Source organism: Centruroides sculpturatus, unplaced genomic scaffold (assembly GCF_000671375.1).
Source record: "Centruroides sculpturatus isolate CEXI.00-Female unplaced genomic scaffold, Cexi_2.0 scaffold90, whole genome shotgun sequence".
NCBI lineage: Eukaryota > Metazoa > Arthropoda > Arachnida > Scorpiones > Buthidae > Centruroides > Centruroides sculpturatus.
This window is the reverse complement of record NW_019384353.1, coordinates 713,614-734,501: the sequence shown is the minus strand read 5'-3', so window position 1 is coordinate 734,501 and position 20,888 is coordinate 713,614. Positions and strand designations below refer to the sequence as shown.

Sequence of the window (20,888 nt, the reverse complement as noted above, 5' to 3'; positions counted from 1 at the left end):
TTCCCTAATCGTCATTCACATGTTTTTGGACTGAGAAGAGTCCTCGGACCACAGATTGATAAATCACTCTCATTAGTTACGTTTCCGGAAATACCGTAACATTCTACAACAAAACCCACCGAATTAAGATTTAACAACGACCATTTGTTTTTCATTATTAACTCAGTAAAAACACAAAATAATAAAGATTTGTAAAAACATTCGTGTCAAATTTGACACTATTACCATACTTTCCCTTATGTAACAGTAACAAGAAGAAGTATAATTATACAGTAGAAAATTAATTAATTAAATACAGTAGAAATTAATTAATTAAATATCAAAGATTAAAAGTAGATTCTGTTTTTTAATTACAGGTTCGTAAGTAAAACGAAGTTTATTGAATTTTATGAAGTATTGTTGAAGTTAAGAACGTATTAGACTTAAATTCGAAAGAAAAGAATACAAAGTTTGAGTTAGTTGAGTTAAATATTTCAAAAAAAAAATTAACTGTTTGGAAGGTATAATGTATTAGTTTATAGGATAAACTTTAAATGATTTGGAGGGGATTCTTGCCATCAATAAATATCTGTACACTGTTTACAAATGTATTAATTCGCTAGATAGATAGTTTTATAGCTGAATATGCTAGTTTTTAGGTTTATATTTTTTTTGTGTGTGTAAATGTGAGCTGGAATTGTTCCCCTGGTCGGGAGAAAATTTAGGGACTACCGATTCAAAAGTTAGTGACTCGGAAATATCCTGGCGTCATTAGACGTCACAACACGAATTAGCAATGACGTCAACTTAAAAACTTCAAATGATCATATGTACAGTACTTCCGTTTTTTAGGTACGGTCGCAGTTGAATTTTAAGAATTTCTATTACGTAAAATGTCTGTTTTTAATTAAAAAACAGCGTTTTCTTGGGTTCTAAGATGATTAAGTCAAATTAAAAACAAAAAAAAAATTAAAATAATTTTATTTCTCATTTATGTTCAGCATTATATTTAACAAATACAATTTTACGACGGTAAATTACATACAGAGAATGGTCAATTTTAATGTAACGTATACAAAAATCACGCTTACATATCTACAATATCGTTAGGTTCTCATTAAACGATAAATATTTTAGTAATTATTTTGGAGTTAAAAAGATGGAACATGGGGATTGTTGTCTTTTAGTATTGGTTATTATTAACTCCTCACTTTGTCTTTTATTTACGAACTGAAATAAGAAATGGCTACAGAAAATTAAAATATTTTAAAATTTGATATGACACTGTTGAGGTTTAAGATAAAAACAGATAATACAAGGGGCAGTGAAAATGTTCCCGGAATTTTTTTTACACACTTATAAAATGCAATATAAGATAAGGTTATGCATTGCTGTGGCAGGAAGCTCAGCTTGTCTATTCGCACTGATAATGCTCGTGTAAGTTTAGACTTGCAGTCGTTACTATAGAGAGTCTATTGGGCACGAGGACTTATCATTCGATGCAATGTCCCAGTTCGAGCAGCATTGGGAAGTTTGCAAACATCAAGTTCATTGCAAATTGGGAAAACTACTGCAGGGTCGACAGCTACCCTGCAGCAAGTTTACGGTGATAAGGCACAAAAGAAATCCACAGTTTACAAGTGGCATGGCCCCAGGTTTATCCACGAGACACTGTGCAGAAATTCCTCGCCGACAAAAGCATTCCTGTCATCACCCAATCACCTTACTCTCCAGATCTTGCTACCAGTGACTTGCACGCCTCCATTCAACAATGCCAAAATCGACAGAACAAATGTGTCTGCGCGGGAGGAGCCTACTTAAAAAAAAGGTGATTAGGTCTCCATTCCATATCTCGTACCACTACAGGGTAGGATCATAAGTCCGGGAACCTATTACATGTAAATTCGAGGGGCATTCAAAAAGTTCTTTCAAATGAATTAATATATTAAAAGTAACAAAAATTTTAGATGAATTGCTAAGGGATGGGCATTGTTTATCCATAAACTAAAATTTATATATACTCAGTATATCTAAATTATTAAAGCTATTTCTCACATAATAACTTAATTTTTAAATTTTAATGTGAGAAATAGCTTTAATAATTTCTCAGATAAAAGTCTCTTGAGACAAACATGTTCGGATAAAACAAAAATATGATTTCCTATTTAAAATCTATTTATCTTTAACAAAACAAACATTAAAAAATTTTGGCATTTGGAAGCCAAAAAATATTTAAAGCTAAAAATTTTCAGGAAAGTGAACAACGGCAATTAAATGCGCACAATGTGTAGAAGTAATGAACTATTTCACTTTTGGAGTAGAAACAAAACATCTCTGAACACAAAGGCAAGTCGAATTAATGAATGTCACTCGCTTTAAACGATATACAAATCACGCGGTCATCGTAGTACTCTTCATCGGACGGTGTGCAGCGTGTCTTTAGTCACGTGATTTAAGTTGACCATTTGTTTCCACGTGTGGTCTAGGGTAGTATATGGAATGTTGACCTATACTCCAAAAAACACGACCTCTGGAACATTTCTCTTGCATTTTCTCCAGACACTGTTTCGTTTCTCCCTCGTAGGGTGTCAATTCTTCATCCGACTCGTTCGTCGAAGTATATGGCGCAAGCAGTATAATTGATATACGTGCACAAAACAAATTTTATCTTAAAAACAAGTAATTATGTAAATAAGATAAGCGATACAAACATACCTTTGCGCATTATTTTGAATAATGTCTCTTAATCTCTTCCATGCCTGAAGAGCTTGATCGGTCTTCCGTAGTATCGTTTAATGAACGCCTACAAATATAAATTGACCGAATTTAAAAAAAAAAAACATTTACTGTTAACGTAAAGCATATTAAAATAAAAACAAGACATTACCTTCTGGACTCGATACAAAAAAAGCGACCATTTTCATTCCTAGAAAAATTTAGAATTCGATGAGGCCATAGTAAAAGGGCTCCCCTGGCTCTGATCTTAGTTGCTCATCCTGATCATGAGTCGTCAGACGCGGTCGGCCGGACGATCTTCCTGGGGACAAACATTGTTCCAGTGAAGTTTAATATTCTGGAAACTGCGGATGGCCTCCTTATAGCTAAAAAGAACAATCTTCTGCATAGTTTTACCCTCCTCTCGATGAGAGATAAGCTGATGTATCTTTCGATATTGATTTTGGCATGTCGTTGCAATTTAATCCAGCTCTTCAGCAAAGTTTATATACTGTCGCTCCCCTCGACAATTGAATTTAATTTCATGGTAACAGTAAATAATGAGTTGTTCCTCTATGGTCTATCCCCTAATTACTGCAGGTTTTCACCTCGAATAGTCTGATGATAAACTGTCTCCCTCTGGTTAGCTTTTGGTAACAATGCCTTCCTCGAACGTAGTCTTTCAACTGCTGTGCTTATTTCCTTTTTAAACAATAAAAGTTTCTTCTTTTAATTCAGAAGTGTTCATCTTAAAGGTTTGTTTAAAAACGACTTTTTTTTAACTTTACAATTTTCATCCCATTTTAACGGCGTTTCGAGTGTTCTCCGCCACTTCACATACCTGTCTTTTTGTATCTGGCCAATTGATAAGCTAAATATAATCTTTTAAAATTAATCGCCTGATCAATTCGTCTTCAGTAAGGATTTCTAAATTTATGGGAGATACTTCTTCCATTGCGGTGGTTTTCCTGTAGAGAAACCTACTTTTCCAAAAAGAAATGAAGCTTGTCATTGAGTGTCGAACAATATCTTTGGTAACTTTTTTATGAAATGGAGAATTGCTTAGACGACGGTCCGAACTGTTGCTTTCTAGATACTGAGGTACTCTAAAATCAGAGCTATTATAGCAGAAAAACACCTGGGCGAAACAGGTGCTTAAAATGTTACTGCTTGAACTATTATTGACGTCAATAGTCAACCTTAACCTAAGTTCATAAAGCAAGTATTATTTCTTATGTAATGCATCGTTTGGTATTTTAACTATTTTGAAAGCTAGTCAATTGATAAATTATTCTATTACAGAATAAATTTCTCTGTATAAACCCACGCCAAATATAGGACCAGACCTGAAATAGTCTGGTCTATAAAACATGAGTGACCGATTAGTCGACGTTAGCAGTTCCGACGAGGGCGCCGACGTGAGTGGGCGTTTCGCTCGCGAAGCCGATCGCTTTAATTTGCAAACGTTTTCGGACGTATCAGAGTAAGACTCGTAACACTTTGAAAAACTGTTTTCGTTCTATTACAGAAAACCTTATCCCGACCGGAAGCGGTCGAAAAGGTCTTCGAGATACTGCACAGAGCAGGTGTGATGGACGCCTTTGAGGCCGGTAAGTGTAAATTCGGCGCAAGCCATTCGTCAGACGTCGTGCCGACGCACAGTAACCCTAACCTTCTGGTTTTCAGCTATACAAGAACTTTTGGCGGGTGGAGAAGAGGCCGCCGACCCGATCACGTAAGTTGTCGTCGAATTTGTTTCGTCGTTAGACGAACGGTTCGCTAACAATGTACAATTTCGTTTCTCTGCAGAGCCATGATACGTTCGTTAGGCGGGTACGAGCCTGAATATGTGGAAGTCCTGCGGGCTGAACTTAAACTGGAAAGAGAAAGAAATAGGGGCGTCCAGGCCGGAGTAAGTACGAATACGGGTGGGCCGACACGATGCAAAAGGTTGCATACGCGTTCGGCGGCACATTCCAAACCGTGCTGAATTCGTTTATTTTTCCGACAGGCGGAACAGTCAGAAGACATGCCGTCGACATCGCAAGGAGTCGTCATATCGATTTCGTCGTCCGAAGACTCGGAGAGCGACGAACGAACGAGCGACGAACGGCACAAGTAAGAACGATTCGAACCGGTTGCAGCGCACGATTTTCGTTTCGAGCCGAAACATAACATTCACGAGTCGTTTCGTTCTTTTCAGTAACAAAAGAAAGAATAGAATACAAGGCAAGGAAAGAAGAAAACGAACCAGAACTTACCCGTAAATGAAATAAAAATAAAACGAACGAATGAAGCTCATGTGTCCGAATGCAGTTATTTAGTACATACTTTTATCGAAATACGGATAATCGGTGAATGCGGTAACGAATTGTAATTTAATAAGCGTATTTAATCCGAACCGGTGCGCGTCCGATTACGGGGGTTCGGCGAATTCGCAGTAATTCGAACGGATCTGTTTTCCGCAGTGCGCAGTAGTAGTTCGCGCGAAAAACGATCGGCGTCGCGACTATGACTGTTCGTTCTCCCGACCGAATGATTAACCGGACATAAAAGTTAACGTAACGACATTCGGTTGTTAGAAATATACGGGGGGAAAAACGCATTTACAGTCGAAAACGAGTCTAGCAAATTGCGCGTTTTCGGAAACGACCGAACTTCGGACGTTATCGGTGTCGAGTGACGAGTTATCGAAACGTTCGCGCGAGATGTGGCCGCTCGGTCGGGACAAATTGGATCCGCGAGTTTCGCGACCGAAACGAAATCCCTCGCCTCGGCGACTTCTTTACGTTCGTTCTTTTATCTTCCGTGGCATCGGAATTCGACAAGTCGGTCGGTTCTCGACCGTCGTGTCCAATTCGAGTAGGAGCGACCGATAAGAACGGTTTTACTGCCGAGGAGTGAACAGAGTAGAACGTCTTCTACGGTCGAATAGCGTAATTGTGTATTTAATTCGGAATTGCTTTACCGCCGTTAACTGTTTTAAACGAGATTTAAAAACATTAGTAATTATTTGTATCGTGTCTTCGAAAGTTGCGATCGCCGCGTTAAACTCGCGACATCGAATGACTTTTATAATACCATATCGATGTTAGTTCGTCGTCGATATTTTCGAGTTAAACGTTACAATTGTTTAAAAATGCGTCATTTCTTTTTCTGTTTTGCATTATTTAGTAGCTTAAATACATATAGAAAAACCGACAGTGTTAATTGAAAGTAGCGGAATTTTCCGCTTATTGCTTGGAACAAATAATTCTTGTTATTCCAGCGATAACGTTATTTTCTTTCGGCGTAAGAATAGTTACTCGCGCCAACGTAAGTAACGATTAAATAAGTGTTTCGGTCGAAATGCAACGAACGAACTTATCGGAATGACGTCGGAGAGGTGACCGCTGCTTTCGGACCTCAAGCCGGAAGATTCGATATTTCGTTCGCCGTTTAATTAAATAACGGATTGAATACAGTTGTTTTAAAACAAATCGACGACCCCTATTCTAATAATCTATTCGACGTCGTTTCTTTATTGGCGAGTGGGAAAGATTTTGCAACGAATTATGTTGAATAGATTGACATTTGTGCTTTACAATAAGTCGTATTTGGATCGTGACAAGGCATTCTAGTGACTTTCTAATTTACAGATGTATCCCGCGGAAAAAATTTTTTTATATTGTAACTGCAGTTCATTATAAATAAATATATAAAAAACGGTTACTTTTCGAAAAAGATTTTCGATAGCGAAAAGTTCATTTGTTGTTGCTGCTTCTTAAAACTGTTCCGAATATTTTTAGTACTTTGTCGATTAATTCGATTAATACTAGAAGGCCAGTTGTTTGTTGCGAAATCAAAACAACTGTTCCTGCGGTACAGCTTTATCCACTTTCGCGACAGTCCGAAAACGACGAAATGTAAAAAAGTTTGATATCGAACTCTCCGAAAACGTTCACTTACGTCTTTTAATTTATAACTTGGATTAAATGGAATTTTCGAAATGCATTTTTAAAAACAAATAATCGTTCGTTTTAAACCGTTGTTATTATTTTAACATCGTGAAAGTACTGTAGAAGTATCCGTTCATCGTGAACGGCGTAAAAACAAAAAACCTTTTATAGCGTAAATATGCAAATATAACAAAATCGTGTATGTTCGGTAGCCCGAAATGTTATAAATGCAAATTTAAACGCGATATAAATACTGTAACCGCCGATATGTAAGTACAAATGCGGACGCCCCCTAACGGGAGAACCGGAAAATATGTGTTTATTATCTTTTAGGCGGGTACGAGCCTGAATATGTGGAAGTCCTGCGGGCTGAACTTAAACTGGAAAGAGAAAGAAATAGGGGCGTCCAGGCCGGAGTAAGTACGAATACGGGTGGGCCGACACGATGCAAAAGGTTGCATACGCGTTCGGCGGCACATTCCAAACCGTGCTGAATNGGGTGCGGCTACTAGCCGCACCCGTCGGCACAGCTCGAATTCCCGTCGCCAGGTCGACGTCTCGAAACTAAATGTTATATTCTCGGGTATCGAATTAAACAGGTTTATACACCGTCGACCTTCAATCCAAGTGCACATGCTCAGCGTTAGGACACACTTTGATGTCAATAACGAACTGTACTCGTTTTACAGAGAGTGCGTTCGAAAAGGATTCATACGATCCGGGTTTCTGTAACGTAACAAACGGACCGAACAATAATTTCATCACACAATGTAAACATTCAACATTCAGTGCCTCACTTATTTCTCTGTACTTGTTATAAATCAATTGGTACTATCACGATATAAGTTGTAGTTTGGAGATTCGCGTCAAAAAAACATACTACTTACAAAATGTCTTTGGACAGTCGAGGCAAAGTGTTAGTACCGAATCCTCGTCCGTACGTGGTCTACAGAAATGCAGTCATTCGTAACATTCGATCGGTCTAGTTCGATAAAGTTTGCCACCTTCCGTCGATTGCAATGAAATGGTACGATTAACATCGCCGAAGCGTTCATCGGACGCGATGCGCCCAGCGGATCGTACTAGATGTTGTTAATTTCGTTCGTAGGCCTATACCGAATCCTAAATACGAACGTAGACAGTACATTTAATTTTTTTTTTTTTTTTCAGAATGGCCGACAATTGCTCGGCTCGTAATTCCGACGATACACACGAGTGCGTTCGTCCCGAAGGCACTCAAACCGTCTATTCTGTGTATGTATGTTTTCCGGCATTGATTTCACTCTTATTTTTTTATTTTTATCGATAATTCCTAGTTGCATAATGTTTACTTATGTATTTAGGTTAGTTTTTTTACCTATACGACCGTATGGCCGTTGGCCCGTTTCAAGGGTCGAAAGAAAAACTAACGATACAGACTGCTACCAAGTATACAGGCAACAAAACAACAAAACAACGAACTGAGAAGACTACTACAATAACAACAGAACAAAAAAAAAAATTAAAAATGCACTCAACTAATATCTTTACATTCTTCTTTTAAGGCGTTCCAACTATATGTAAGTTAACAGATCGATAAATATCTTCCAAACCTATGCCCGTCCTTTGGTAAAAGCAAGTTGTTTCTCCATCGGTTGTTGTAATTAGAAGGCCCGAATTATTTACTTAAATCTTCGCTTATACAAGATTTATTGTTGCTCACTTGCATCAGTTTAAAGCCGCTCCAAAAAAACTTGTTTTTTTATATAAAGCTTTTGTTTTGTCATTTCCGAGCTGGTTATAAGATGAAGTGACAGTAACGTGCAGCTTCGAAACGACTCGTAGAGTCGCCGACAGATAGCGGCACGCATGCAATAACCACATTTATTAATATCCGTGTTTGTAATATGAACGACATTGGTTTCACTGTTATTCCTTTTACTACTGTTGATACTTCCTGCGTGCATTAGGGACGCGCGTTCGTAACGAATTCTTTAAACACGTTTGTTCTAACGTGTATTTTTATTATTATTATTAATAATAATAATAATACGATTAATACGCCAGCTCGTCGGCGGCAACGCGAGCCGAGTCCGGTGGCCACGGCCGGAATGGCTAAGTCGGCCGACAGGGAAGCCGGATTACGCCCGTGTCGGGCAAGTGGAACTACCCGAAAACGGCTATGTCCGGAAATTGGACCCCCGAAAAACGGGACGAAATTCAAAAGCGAAAATTTCCGGAACGACATCTCGAAACTACGGCATTTTGCTTCGGTTTTCAGATGCCGGCGAACAGTCGGGAATCATCGGCGAACGCGGGCCGATCGTCACCGGAGGGCTAAGGCATGTCCTTTAAATGCCGAAATTACCGGCGAAAGCGTTTACGCAATGCCAACGACTGCAGACAGTACGCAAGAGCAGAGATCGGCGAACACATGCTAACGACTCGACGTACTACCTGTGCCGAATACAATTCCGCAAACAACATCGGGCGAAAGATCGTCGTTTAAAAATATCGACGTTTCGTCGATATTTTTAAACGACGTAATTCTTACGTTTCGATACAAAGAAGCGTGGTCTATCCGAAACCTATTTATCCGAAACGTCATGTTATCCGCAAGCATTCCAGTCGGCACATTTAATTTATCGCTAGCGCTGTGCCGCTTCAATATTCGGCTATTTCTCGGCCCGCTCGAATATTGTTCGTGCACACCCGCCGGTGTTTTCGTTTTTTTATTTCATGTCGAGATGCTTGCAAAAGGCCGACCTGACCACAGTGTATTTTGCCCGAAATAAATTAAAATAAATAAAAAACTATATCGAAACCGTACGTTTAATTTAAATGCGACAACTTTCGAATACCGAGATAGCAGCGATAATTTGGGAATCATTAAAGATTAATGTAACATATTTCGGATAACTCGACAGGTTACAGTCGGATATATTAAAAATTTCTTATGCCATCGGTTCGGTCGGACAATTTTCCACCGGATTACGAATAAGATAATTACGTGTGTATTTGCATAACTGCAAGCACCGACGAAACGTGCGACGACGTTTGTCGGCGAACGCGGGCCGCCGAAAATTGCGGCCCCTATTCCTAAAACCCGTCGACGGAATTTTCGTCGGGACCGACGACCGTTTCGCATCCGCACCGTCCGCAGCTACCGGTCGGTATGCAAATGCGGCCTCCTACATATACCCGTTGCCGGCCGCCCCGTCTCCGATGAGTTGCCGGCCGAGCCCTGGAAGATCGATACGTACGAAAAACACGTCAGCTGCTACTTTGGATGCTCGTTTGCTACTTTGGATGCTGCTTTGCTACTTTGGATCGAACCCCCGACTTTTCGACGGATCTTTTGCATGGACCAGGACCGCGTAAGTAGCGGTGCGTGCGTTCGACGCACGATCGTACGATCGCCGTCGGCTTGTAAGTAATCGTGCGCTTTCTGTTGCCGTCCTAGGTGCGAGATCGGTTCGTGAGGACGACCGAATTCGTCCGCTATCTGCGAGAGGCCGGCGTTTTGCAGGTCTTCCACGCAGGTGGGTTTCCGCTGCGTCCTCACGACAGGAATTGCGTAAGTACGTCGAAACACGTTGCTTTAACGAGCGATCGTCGTATTCCTTTTTTTTTGCAGCCTTATCCAGCCTGTACTCGCAGGATCCTCGACCCACCGACCCGCTCACGTAAGTCCGCCGACATCGCACGAACTACGACCGACATCGGGTAGGTACGTTTCACGCAGGCTCCGTCCGTCACCGACTTCGTCTCTTCTCCCCAGGTTCCTGAGAAGACACATTTCCGCCGACGACGCGCGCGAAATCAACGACCTCAACCTCCGCCTGGCGGCCACTATACTGATGCTCGACGAGGTGCGGCAGGAGGTCGCCGAGCTTCGCGCCCGGGTAACTGCCGACGCCCGACAGTCCGTGCGCGCGCGTACGCCAAACGTTCTGACTCTCTCTTGTTCTTCTTTTCTTCGACAGGTGCGAAACAAACGATGCGGAGGAAGAGGGAGACACCGAATAGTTTTATCCGCAATCGACAGCTGATGAGAACCTATATCGACGAAGACAATAAAAAAAAACTGTCCGACGATAATAAACTTTTTTTCTCTTTTGTTCGATAAATAAAACATTTGTCCGGCAATTTCGATGTCTCGATGTCTTTTTCTTTAACTCTACGCGATAATCGCGCGTCGCGGCCACGGTTCGCGATGCAAGTCGGACTCTTCGTCCGTTCGCCGACGACGGGACGGGCAAAAGTAATAATTTTCTCGTTACGCCGAGAGTTAGCGATCGCTCTACGTACGCGTCGGAATATAATTACTTTACGTCGATAGAATCGTTGCGACGGTTCGATTCGTTCTTTGCTCGGGCGGAGGAATTAGTTACGTCCAATCTCGTCGGAGTCGGCCGAAACGTTTCGGACGAATATTTACGCCGGCGAGACACACGCGCACGATTACATTTTTCTGCCCCGACCTCACTTCGAACGTCAAAAAGTGTTTTAACTACTGATAACTGTTCAGTAATGAAATAATAACTGCAAAGAATTAAACTATAGTTTAAATATCGTTCTCGACGTTTGATCGAGTCGAGAGGAAAAATTTACATATATATATATACATGAAATTTTTACTATTTAAGTATATTTTTACACGTCTATTTTCTACCGAAAATTTTTTCAGTAACGAAGGATTAACTTGAAACAGTTGAAATACCGCTTACATTTTTTTCCTACATTTCATCGTGTCCAGACAAAAAATTTTAAACATCTACAATAAACTTAAACATCTACACTTAAACATCTACTATCAACAATACTTTCTTCGTACTAGAACAAGACCTTGCATCTTTACTTTTGATCAAAAGTAAGTTACGATGCCATGCGCCTCTTACCGGGGGTCGTCTTGATTTTCTCCAGTAGGGTTAATATATCGTGCAATATAGTTTATGTGCTAAGGACAAGTAAATCTAAGAACGAAAGGATTGTCTGCAACAGCCGATAGCATGTGCCCAATTACCTGAAGGTGATTCGTTGGCGCTCATGCGGACTGAAGGGAAGTTCCCACACTGCAGAGTTCATACAAAGACTGTCGAATATCCGCACTTTAAATTTAAAGTTTTTTTCCAGAACTATTAACACTGTAGGCGATATATCCCGTAGATGATACCTTTTTCTTAATGACACACAACACAAACTCGCAAAACCCTAATACTTGTGGCTTACTACAGGTTTAAACCCTAATACTTGTGGCGTAACCAAAGAAGCGGTCGTTTTTCAATAGGCGAGTTTAGTGTTACGTTCAGAGTTAAATGACACTACGACAACTTATCTGCTTGTTCAATTTATAAAAATCACAACTTTACTGACTGTTTACAGATGTTTGGGGACGGATGACAGCAGCAGGTCACCTCACCACCACAATACTCAAGCAGAATATTTTTGCCGACGGCCGTCTATGGCGAAGGACAGTTTTCACATCGTACACGACCGATCCCAGGTGCACACGGCCACGGCCAGAATAGTGAGAAACTAGGCGGAACAACACCCACAGCTGGTGGATATTGGATGGCCAGGGAGAGGGGCAGACCTCAACCAATCGAACATCTTTGGGCAGCGCTCTGCCGCGACCTCATTCAGGCGACAACTCCAACGAACTTCGGGGGGGGGGGAGATCGTCGGAGATCGTCAGAGTTCGTTGGGAGAAGCTTCGTGAGGGCATTCTATGCCAAGATCTCGTGGCAAGTATGCCCGAGCTACTGAATGAGGTTGTGGAAAGAGTTGGATTGTGGTCGAGGTTCTGAACCTCCCCTCCATGTGCGGTTTTTTCACTTTTGTTCGTTAACAAAAAACAGTTAACCGTTAACACACTTGTTCTGTTAGAGTCATCCAATTTGTGATTATTAGACAACTGTACCATGTGCAGTGCAAATAGGTTAAGTGATGCTCCGAAGTCCAAGAAGTTTGTCACGATCTGAGATTAGTACTCTCCACTGATGAAAGTGTAGTAGGTAACAAACGGTCGTGATATAAGGCCATTTGATGGTCATCCAGCCATCAAAATGGCTGCGGTTAAGGTTCTGGGATCAAATCCGGACAGGTCGAAAAGGTCACCTGAAATTTTTTCCGGGTGATATGGCGGCACAGCCCCTCACCTCCCGGCTGTCCTATTGTGGGCCTGGTTGAACATTGGTTCGGCTTGCTAAAACAGGCCCTCTTACTTAAAAACCTGTACAGTATGTACAACTGTTTCCGTGCGGGGAGAAATTATATAATTATATATATTTATAGGAAAGAATCTATATAATTTTATAGTATATTGATTGTGACAGTCAAGATGCCAAGCTTAAATTAGAATATGGTAAAAAAATTAATTTGGGGCTTCCGGCTCCTGTGCTTTTTGTATGTGATCCATTTTCATCTAACTGCTCTAGAGAAAGTAATTGAAATCATGCGATTTCAGGTCCAGACGTTCCTTCCTATATAGCTAATATGAGCCTGGGACCACGAAAGTATTCTACATATAGTCTATATTTTTTTATGGTATCTGTTCGGGATTAATGAAGACTGGAAATTTATACATCTGCAATTTTCGAATTGCAGTTCAAGTAAAGCACTGAAGAACTGAAAGATCACCAGATGCAATGCATCAAATTGACAAGTAAAATTGTTGCCAATAGTACCACCCAAGTTCTGATTTTAATGAATACAAAAAATGAAATATACGATTAACATTTAGATGAAATAGATAGAAAACAATTATCTAATTGGTTGTTTATAGTTTCTTTCTTAATTCCTACGCAGATTTAACGATTTACAGGAGGGGGTTAATAAAAATTATTGTCGCGCAGAAAACATCTTCCTCGTGGCATCCCATTCGTGATTACAAACGGCACGAAAACGAAGACTCATTTTATACAAAACTCATTTAGTAAATAAAAGTACTCTATTTGAGCTATGGTTTGCAAAAATTGGCTAAATCACTAACAGGCATCTACACATACCTGAAAGCATTACTCCTCCGAAAAAAACCAGAGGCAATAAAACGTCCACGCATCCAGCATTCTCGTACAATTTACACTTCGTGGCTCACCCGTCGAAGCATACTTGTCTAAGCGTTGATGTGACGAACACGGAAAATATCTTGCGCAATGCTGGTCCATAATTCTTGAATTATGCGTTTTCGCACCTTTTTCTAGAGAACACGCTGAAAAAAGATAATGGTCCTCGAGTGGATTCAGGTTGCCACAGTACACTCCAAATTTGATCAAAACCAAGCGCTGTTAGAGCTCACAGAATGTAGTTTGCAGAGATCTTGCTGGAAAATCTTAATCTGCGGCCGAGGCTGGGGGTATGGAAGTCAGTAAAATGTTCCGATAGCATTACGCATTGTTTCTATAATACGGAAACAAAATCACCAATGCAGGAATACCTAAAAACACCCGCACACTTGAACAGTGCTTCGAAGTTTTTTCTTCAGTTTTTTGGCGAGTTATTCGGCAGCGATTGAATACGTCCCATATTTACATGTTTCACGAAATAGGTTGAATCAGACCAAAAAAAAATCACCCTCCACCATTGAATTTTCGCCAAAGACAGGTAGTTGCAAGCCCATGCAAGACGCTTCTTTCGCTGAACTGGCATCAACAGTGTTTCGTTTATTCTTGTACGAGTCGTAACCCATGCCACGTAACCTGTTATGGGTCTATCTATTCAGTCGATCTATTCAGTCGCTCTACCGTTGTAGAGATTGCAAGGAAGTACATCATGTCGGTATTTCATGACAAATCGCGCGATATCCTATCTTCCCCGACAGTGGTCGTTGGAGATCTGTCACTACTGCATTCGGGTGCGTAGAACAGGTGTCATCAGTCTCAGGAAGGTTCTGACAATAGACTCGCTCACTTTCCGAGCCGATCTACCGTATATCTTCCATTTTGTCGTTTCGAGGTTCACAACGCATTTCTAGTCCTAGCCTCGGTCTTTGCGTTGTTCAAAATGAGAAAAATACCAAGATTTTATATGGTTTCCCTTTGTATATTGTTCATTTGGACATATGTAAAGACTCAAAAAATATTTGCAGGTCATGCTGAGCAACGTCTTGACAAACCGTGTGCTTAATTGCCTCCCGATTTTTTGGAGTAGTAGTATTCAGATTAATTAATATATATATAAATATTAATTAGTGTGTGTGTACAAAAATAAAATTGCCTTAGTGATTGAGACAATTTTTTGTAAATCATAGCTTACATTACTTTATTAAACGTGATTTCGTTTTATCTGAAAACGAGTGTTTTTCCGTTTACAAAAAAAAAAATCACAAGTAGAATAGTAATGGGTTCTTGGAAAAACACCTTTTTAAGTATTAAAATAGGGGATTTTATTATTTATCTTCAGGTTTTACCCATTATTTTCGATGTCACATTTAGACGCCTGCGAAAATTTTAGTTACCATACTGCTGTAAGAGTATGTAACTTTAATTGCTTAGTATCTAGAAAGCAAAATATATATGTCTGCTATATTTAGTGTTGTGGTATAACGGCTAAAGTCACCATTCCACATAATGCATTGTCTTATTACTATCGTGTGTAGTGAAAGACAATTCATATTATTCAGTTTAAGACTACTTAACTAGTTAGTAACGATAATAATTTCACACGACTAATTTAATAAAATTCTAGATGCTCGTTGAGAGAGAGATTGTTTAGTGAAACAGTCCATTGTGGAAAAAGTAACAATATATCAATATGAAGTTATAAAAATGATGCACAAGATTTCAGCGTAATAGTTAGTGATTACATAATTATAACGGATATGAAACAGCAGCTTTCTTCCTTGTGGATACTAGAAAATTCCTTAAGTGGGATTTAGGTAATTCGGTCAATATATACCGTTAGGAAGTGTACTTTCTAAAAAATTTTTAGCGTGCTCAAATTTGCTGCAGAAAATACAATAGTTCGTCATAAGTAGTAGAGAAACAAAGTTGCGTATTTATTTACAAGAGAATGGTTCAGAGAAGCAATTGAATACTTATTTCACAATAAAATTTATTTACATACTAAAGCACTTAGCAATAATCTTCCAAGTTACGCATAGCCGAAGGACGAGAAGTATCAGCCGTTGCGTAACAATCCAACGAGAGTAAAAGTGTTCTTTGAAAGCAATCGAAACAAGAAAAAAAAACAAACACAGTTTAAAGCTTAGTATTATTTCAAATTTACTGCAGCTGTAGATCTATATTGTCTGAATTAGACAATATAGGTCACTACGTAACAAATAAAGATGTCTATAAAGATTTTGTCATAGTAAAAAACAATCAGGTATAAAAACAAAGTCTTTAAAATTCCATTTTTAGCTATAACCGAAAAATATACGTTCAATACCGAAGTTACGTTCTATAAACTTCACGAATACAATAAGACAATACAGCTTTAATGAAGCGGCGTAGAAGAATGACATAAAAAAAAAAAAAATCACGGTTACCACGCAACCTTCGAGAAAAATACAAGAAACAATAAAGTTAGCACTGAGGAGATCAAAGGGGAAATCTCAGTTACAACTGAAGACGTTCACGAAGGGACGTTCACGAAAGCATTTTGCTGATAAAAACCTTTGCAGAAATTAATATAAAGGTTACCTGACGATTATGATACATTTCTGAAGTCTTACATTCTTTTTACGAAAAATCTCGCACGGATTAAAAAATCAAATCATTCTACTCCTTCTTCCGTGATTTTAAGAGACGAGTAATACAATTGTTGTATTTAAGCCCGAATTGTATTGTAAATATTAATTTTATTTAATTCTTTAGCTTTTTAACTTCACAATTACTACTACTTATCAATACCTTTAAATATTGGAAAAACTTATTGAGAGCAAATTCACCATTAGTTATCGGAAGATTTGCATACATCAGATCTTTGTACACGGAGTTTACAAAGTCCCCAAAACTATTATTTCTGCGATCTCGCACAAAGTCGCCTATATCCAGGTAATTTGTAACTACGATTCTTAACCTTTCCGAGCCCTACGAAATTACTCATGCGAGAAAAAAATGGAGGAAAAAACGACAATCTCTCTAGTTCAGTTTATTTTCGTTTACAGCCGATAAGTTTAGAAGCAGTTTTAATCGGTACGAAACTACTAAATTTAAAACGTAAAAAATGCAAAAACCCTAATACCTTAATTACGGGATTTAGAAAAAGGAGAAGCACGCATTCAGGATGTCGAGATCAGACTCCGAAGTTCTAATATTGCCTAATGGGCAAACTAGAATTTATAGAAAAAAAAGTCTAATACAAGTGCAAAGATCATTACGAAATATATATATAATATGCACACGAGTTTTACAAATTTAAAAAAAAAAATCACTTTTTTTAAAACAAACAAACAGACTATTCAAAAGCTTGGAAAAAAAAAGAAGTGCCAAATGCAAGTGAGCCCTGGTGCCAAATGCTCTAGCCAATGCCGTACTTAAAAACTTTACCAAATGGAAAAATAACCGCGGTTAGGCGGTACCCTTTAGGAAATAAATACAGTAGTACAAATTTAATAGTAATGGATGTGAAATTACTTTAAATTAAAAAAACAAAAGCAATAACACTTTTGATTCTGATTAAGAACTCATGTTAATAGGACTATTGGACTATACACTCTCCTATTGTCTATTAATCCGATAAGGCCATGCCGACAATTTTAGAATAAAAAATTTTACTCATTGGTACGAGGAAGTTTAATTCTGAAAAAAAAAAAAATTGCCCTAGTAAGTGATGCGCTATTACCAAAATGACAACTAGCAATTAGATACAGGTTAGTTGGATCTGCTAAGTAGATATTAATTTGGAAAAAAGAAATTCAGGTTTGTTAGAAATAATTCTACTTTATACCATTGATATATTTTAAATATTATTACGTAGAAAATATATTTACAAATACAAGTACTAAAAACAATGCTGTTGTTAGAATGCTAACGAAAAAATCCTTTAAAAAAACGAAGTAACAAATAGAACGAGATACAAAATATTAAAAGACAACTTTCCTTTCAGCAAATGAAAGTGTCAAATTTGTAGTACTTTTTTTCTGATAAAAGAAAACTATGAAGTAACAATTACAGGAAAGACTTATAGAGAAGGAGAATTCCATATCCAAAAGTGGAGTCTGTTTTTATTTAAAAAAATCCCGTGAATTGACGAAGAGGTGTTTGATAAAATTTACTTTTATCCAAAACTTATGCTTGTACATTAAATTGTAATATTCATGTATAAAAAAGGGGGGGGTCAGTATTTCAATTAGTTTCAAGACATTGAAATAGAAAAAAAATCAAAACCGCAACATTTAAAAATAGAAATAAGGAAGATATCTTTCAAAAACTACGAAAAAAGTGACAAGGGAACAGGAGAAGATTTAAAAAATAATTTTAAACAGTTATGCAAATGAAAAACATTGAATAAAATGGTACGAACAGTTCATGTTGGACAGACAAAGAAAAAAAAAAGGACTTAAAAAGAATTGATAACTTTTCCAAGTATATAAAATGTAAATTCGCACTAGGATATTGCTGAAATTCAGAACAGTTTTTCCACCGATAACTACCTAGTAGGCCCTTGCGGCGAAAATGCATTTAGGAGGATTTAATTGTATAAATTAAGAAGTTTCTGCACTTGGGTTCGCATAATATATATATATATATTATATAATTTTTTTTTGCTTTTATGTACAGTACATTATTGCATTATGTTAAAAAGAGTTATTTATCCTGCATAAGTCGGAACGGAAAGAACAATTTGAAAATTTAGTGTATTTTACGAAAATACAATTATGTAAGATTGGAAAATTAATCCCGACTCCATCGTTTAAATTTAAAAAAAAAAAGAAGTTTCCTGCAACGTTATGTAAATTTACATTAAAACTAGCTCAAGATTTTTCCGTACAAAAGAAAAACTAAAAAATACATTATATAATGTATTTTTTTTTAAATTATATATGATAGAAATCGAGCGGAACTCAAATTTTAAAACTAGGCATGCTATATCAATCTCGCCAACACCACAACAAGTTCCTTATTATTAATAAGTATAATGAATATTGCCTAAATAAAAAACTGTTTCAGGAAGAGAAACAACACGAAAGGAGATTGTTACGAAGGAAGAATTGCAGGTTTTCCACGCCGCTTTTCAATAAAAGTTTAAATATCAATGAAGCTGTGCAGAATAATTGTCAAAGTCTTTTCAAACTTATTAACAAATAATGACTTGCGGAAAATATGCATAAGAAAAGAAACTTAAGTCTTAGAAACATGAGAACTAAGTTCTATGAAATATTATTGGAATTATGTTTACACTCAAAATGCCTATATTTAAAAATTGCCTATATTCATGTATTTAAAATTTATTAGAGAGTTTAAAAGAATAAGCTTCACAAAAAGAATTTGATACCCACAAACTGTGTAGTCAAATATTACTCACTTATCCATCTACCCAACATTAAGATATAGACATTAAAAATTAAAAAAACCACGACTACATTAGAATTGCATAATATTCTAAAAAAATTATGTATATATAATTTATATATTAGAAAAAAAAACCTTACGAAATAATAGTTATAAATTCAACAGAAACTACGGACTACACAACACCGCAATATAATACGAGCCTGACATACGATGATTAAACTATAAATCCCGTTTTACCACTAACACAATACGTTAACATTTATACTTGCATGCTTATGATGAATTCATACAAGTCCTTTTACGATGCCTTGCACGGAACTCTTGTAAGTTTTCGGTATGAAAAAAAAACTCCAATTAGTAGCTCCAAGTCCACACACAGAACCAACAATCCACAGAACAATACTACCAGTGCCGTTTTGTGACTTTTTATAACAATATCTCTCTGGCGGAAACAGATTAACGACACTACTTTATTTTCAGACAAAAATAAATAAAACTTTTAAAATATTTCATTTATAACATTTTTCGTGACTTATCAACAGCAAACACTTCGAGTTAATTTACATACCTCGTTTATAAAATTTACATAAAACAATTTACGATACCTAAGCAACAAATTTGATATAAATTTTATCAATTTAAAATATCAACATATTTTATTAACCTAATGAAATATTTCATAAGTTTTCTCGTTTACTAAAACACGTGTCAACAGATTCATTTGCATTTCTTGCCAGCATTGGAAGAAAACGGACAGCTGGATTAAATATTAAAGAAGCTAGACAACGGCTGTTTTTAAATTACAATACAACTCGACACATAGTTGCTAAATATAGAAACACTAGGATACTTGAAGAGGGGTCTACAGCATCAATTCAACACTTCAAAAACATAACACAATAGTCAAAGATATTAAAAGGATAATTGGAAAAAGTTGGCAGATAACGTTGAAAGCTATTGCTAATTTCATCTATGAGGAACATAATGTCTTTAGTAGTGATCACACTTAGCGATTTCCAGACGCAACTGCAATAAGAGAGAGTTGCGTGCACCTTGTCATATTGGCATTGTATCTCGAAAACACCTAATATTATAATAAACCAACTAGTAAAGTAGAGAAATATGTGTTAAAATAAGAATACATTTCTTTTTTCATATTCACATGAATTTTTACATTACACAAACTGCAAACAGTAGCATCAGAGTTGAAGGAGATTCAGTTTAAGCTATATTTCAAAATTCATTTCTCATCTGTTTTATATTCTGCACAATGTAAACATATGAAAACTATAAAATTTATTGTGAATCTTTCATTTTGAAAAGTAGTTCTACGAAAGGTATTGATAAACTGCAGAATGAATGCCTAAATGTGTACGTAAGAACTTTTAGTAAAAAAATGTAAACACAAATAACGAGTTTCACGGCATTATTTTCAACAGAATCGCTCGAAGCGCTAATACATTATATATATAACCCATTGAACCTGTATCCGTCCGCATAACGGTATGAAAAAAACGGGCACTAGAGGCGCCCTAGCGAAGATTTTAAATTAACAATAAATTATTTTTATTTGTAATAGGAATTTATTATTGATACGAATTTATTATTTATACCACGGAATGGTATAAATAATTATTATATGCCTTGCCTTATTATATGCCTCGATTAACCTTGCGCCGCACGTTTACGACATCCCGTGACTCGGTGAACGTCCCGCATTGACTCAAGGGAAATTTATTGAAACAATGACTGATACATTTAAAATCGAGGTTTACAGGCTAAGGTAAAAAAACAAATTAAACTATTTTAAAGTATT

The 20,888-nt window shown here is 37.4% G+C and overlaps 1 long non-coding RNA gene across 2 annotated transcripts; it reads right to left on the bottom strand.

Moving 5' to 3' along the window:
* Positions 1-970: 970 nt before the first annotated feature.
* LOC111638930 lies at positions 971-3,928 on the bottom strand. 2 transcript variants are annotated; one of them, XR_002758987.1, is made up of 4 exons: positions 3,536-3,928; positions 2,867-3,396; positions 2,695-2,782; positions 971-1,792 (listed from the first exon to the last, which is right to left on the bottom strand). It is a non-coding gene; the product is annotated as an uncharacterized LOC111638930 (long non-coding RNA). The 2 variants fall into 2 exon arrangements; XR_002758986.1 differs by having other exon boundaries at positions 2,867-3,928.
* Positions 3,929-20,888: the final 16,960 nt, after the last annotated feature.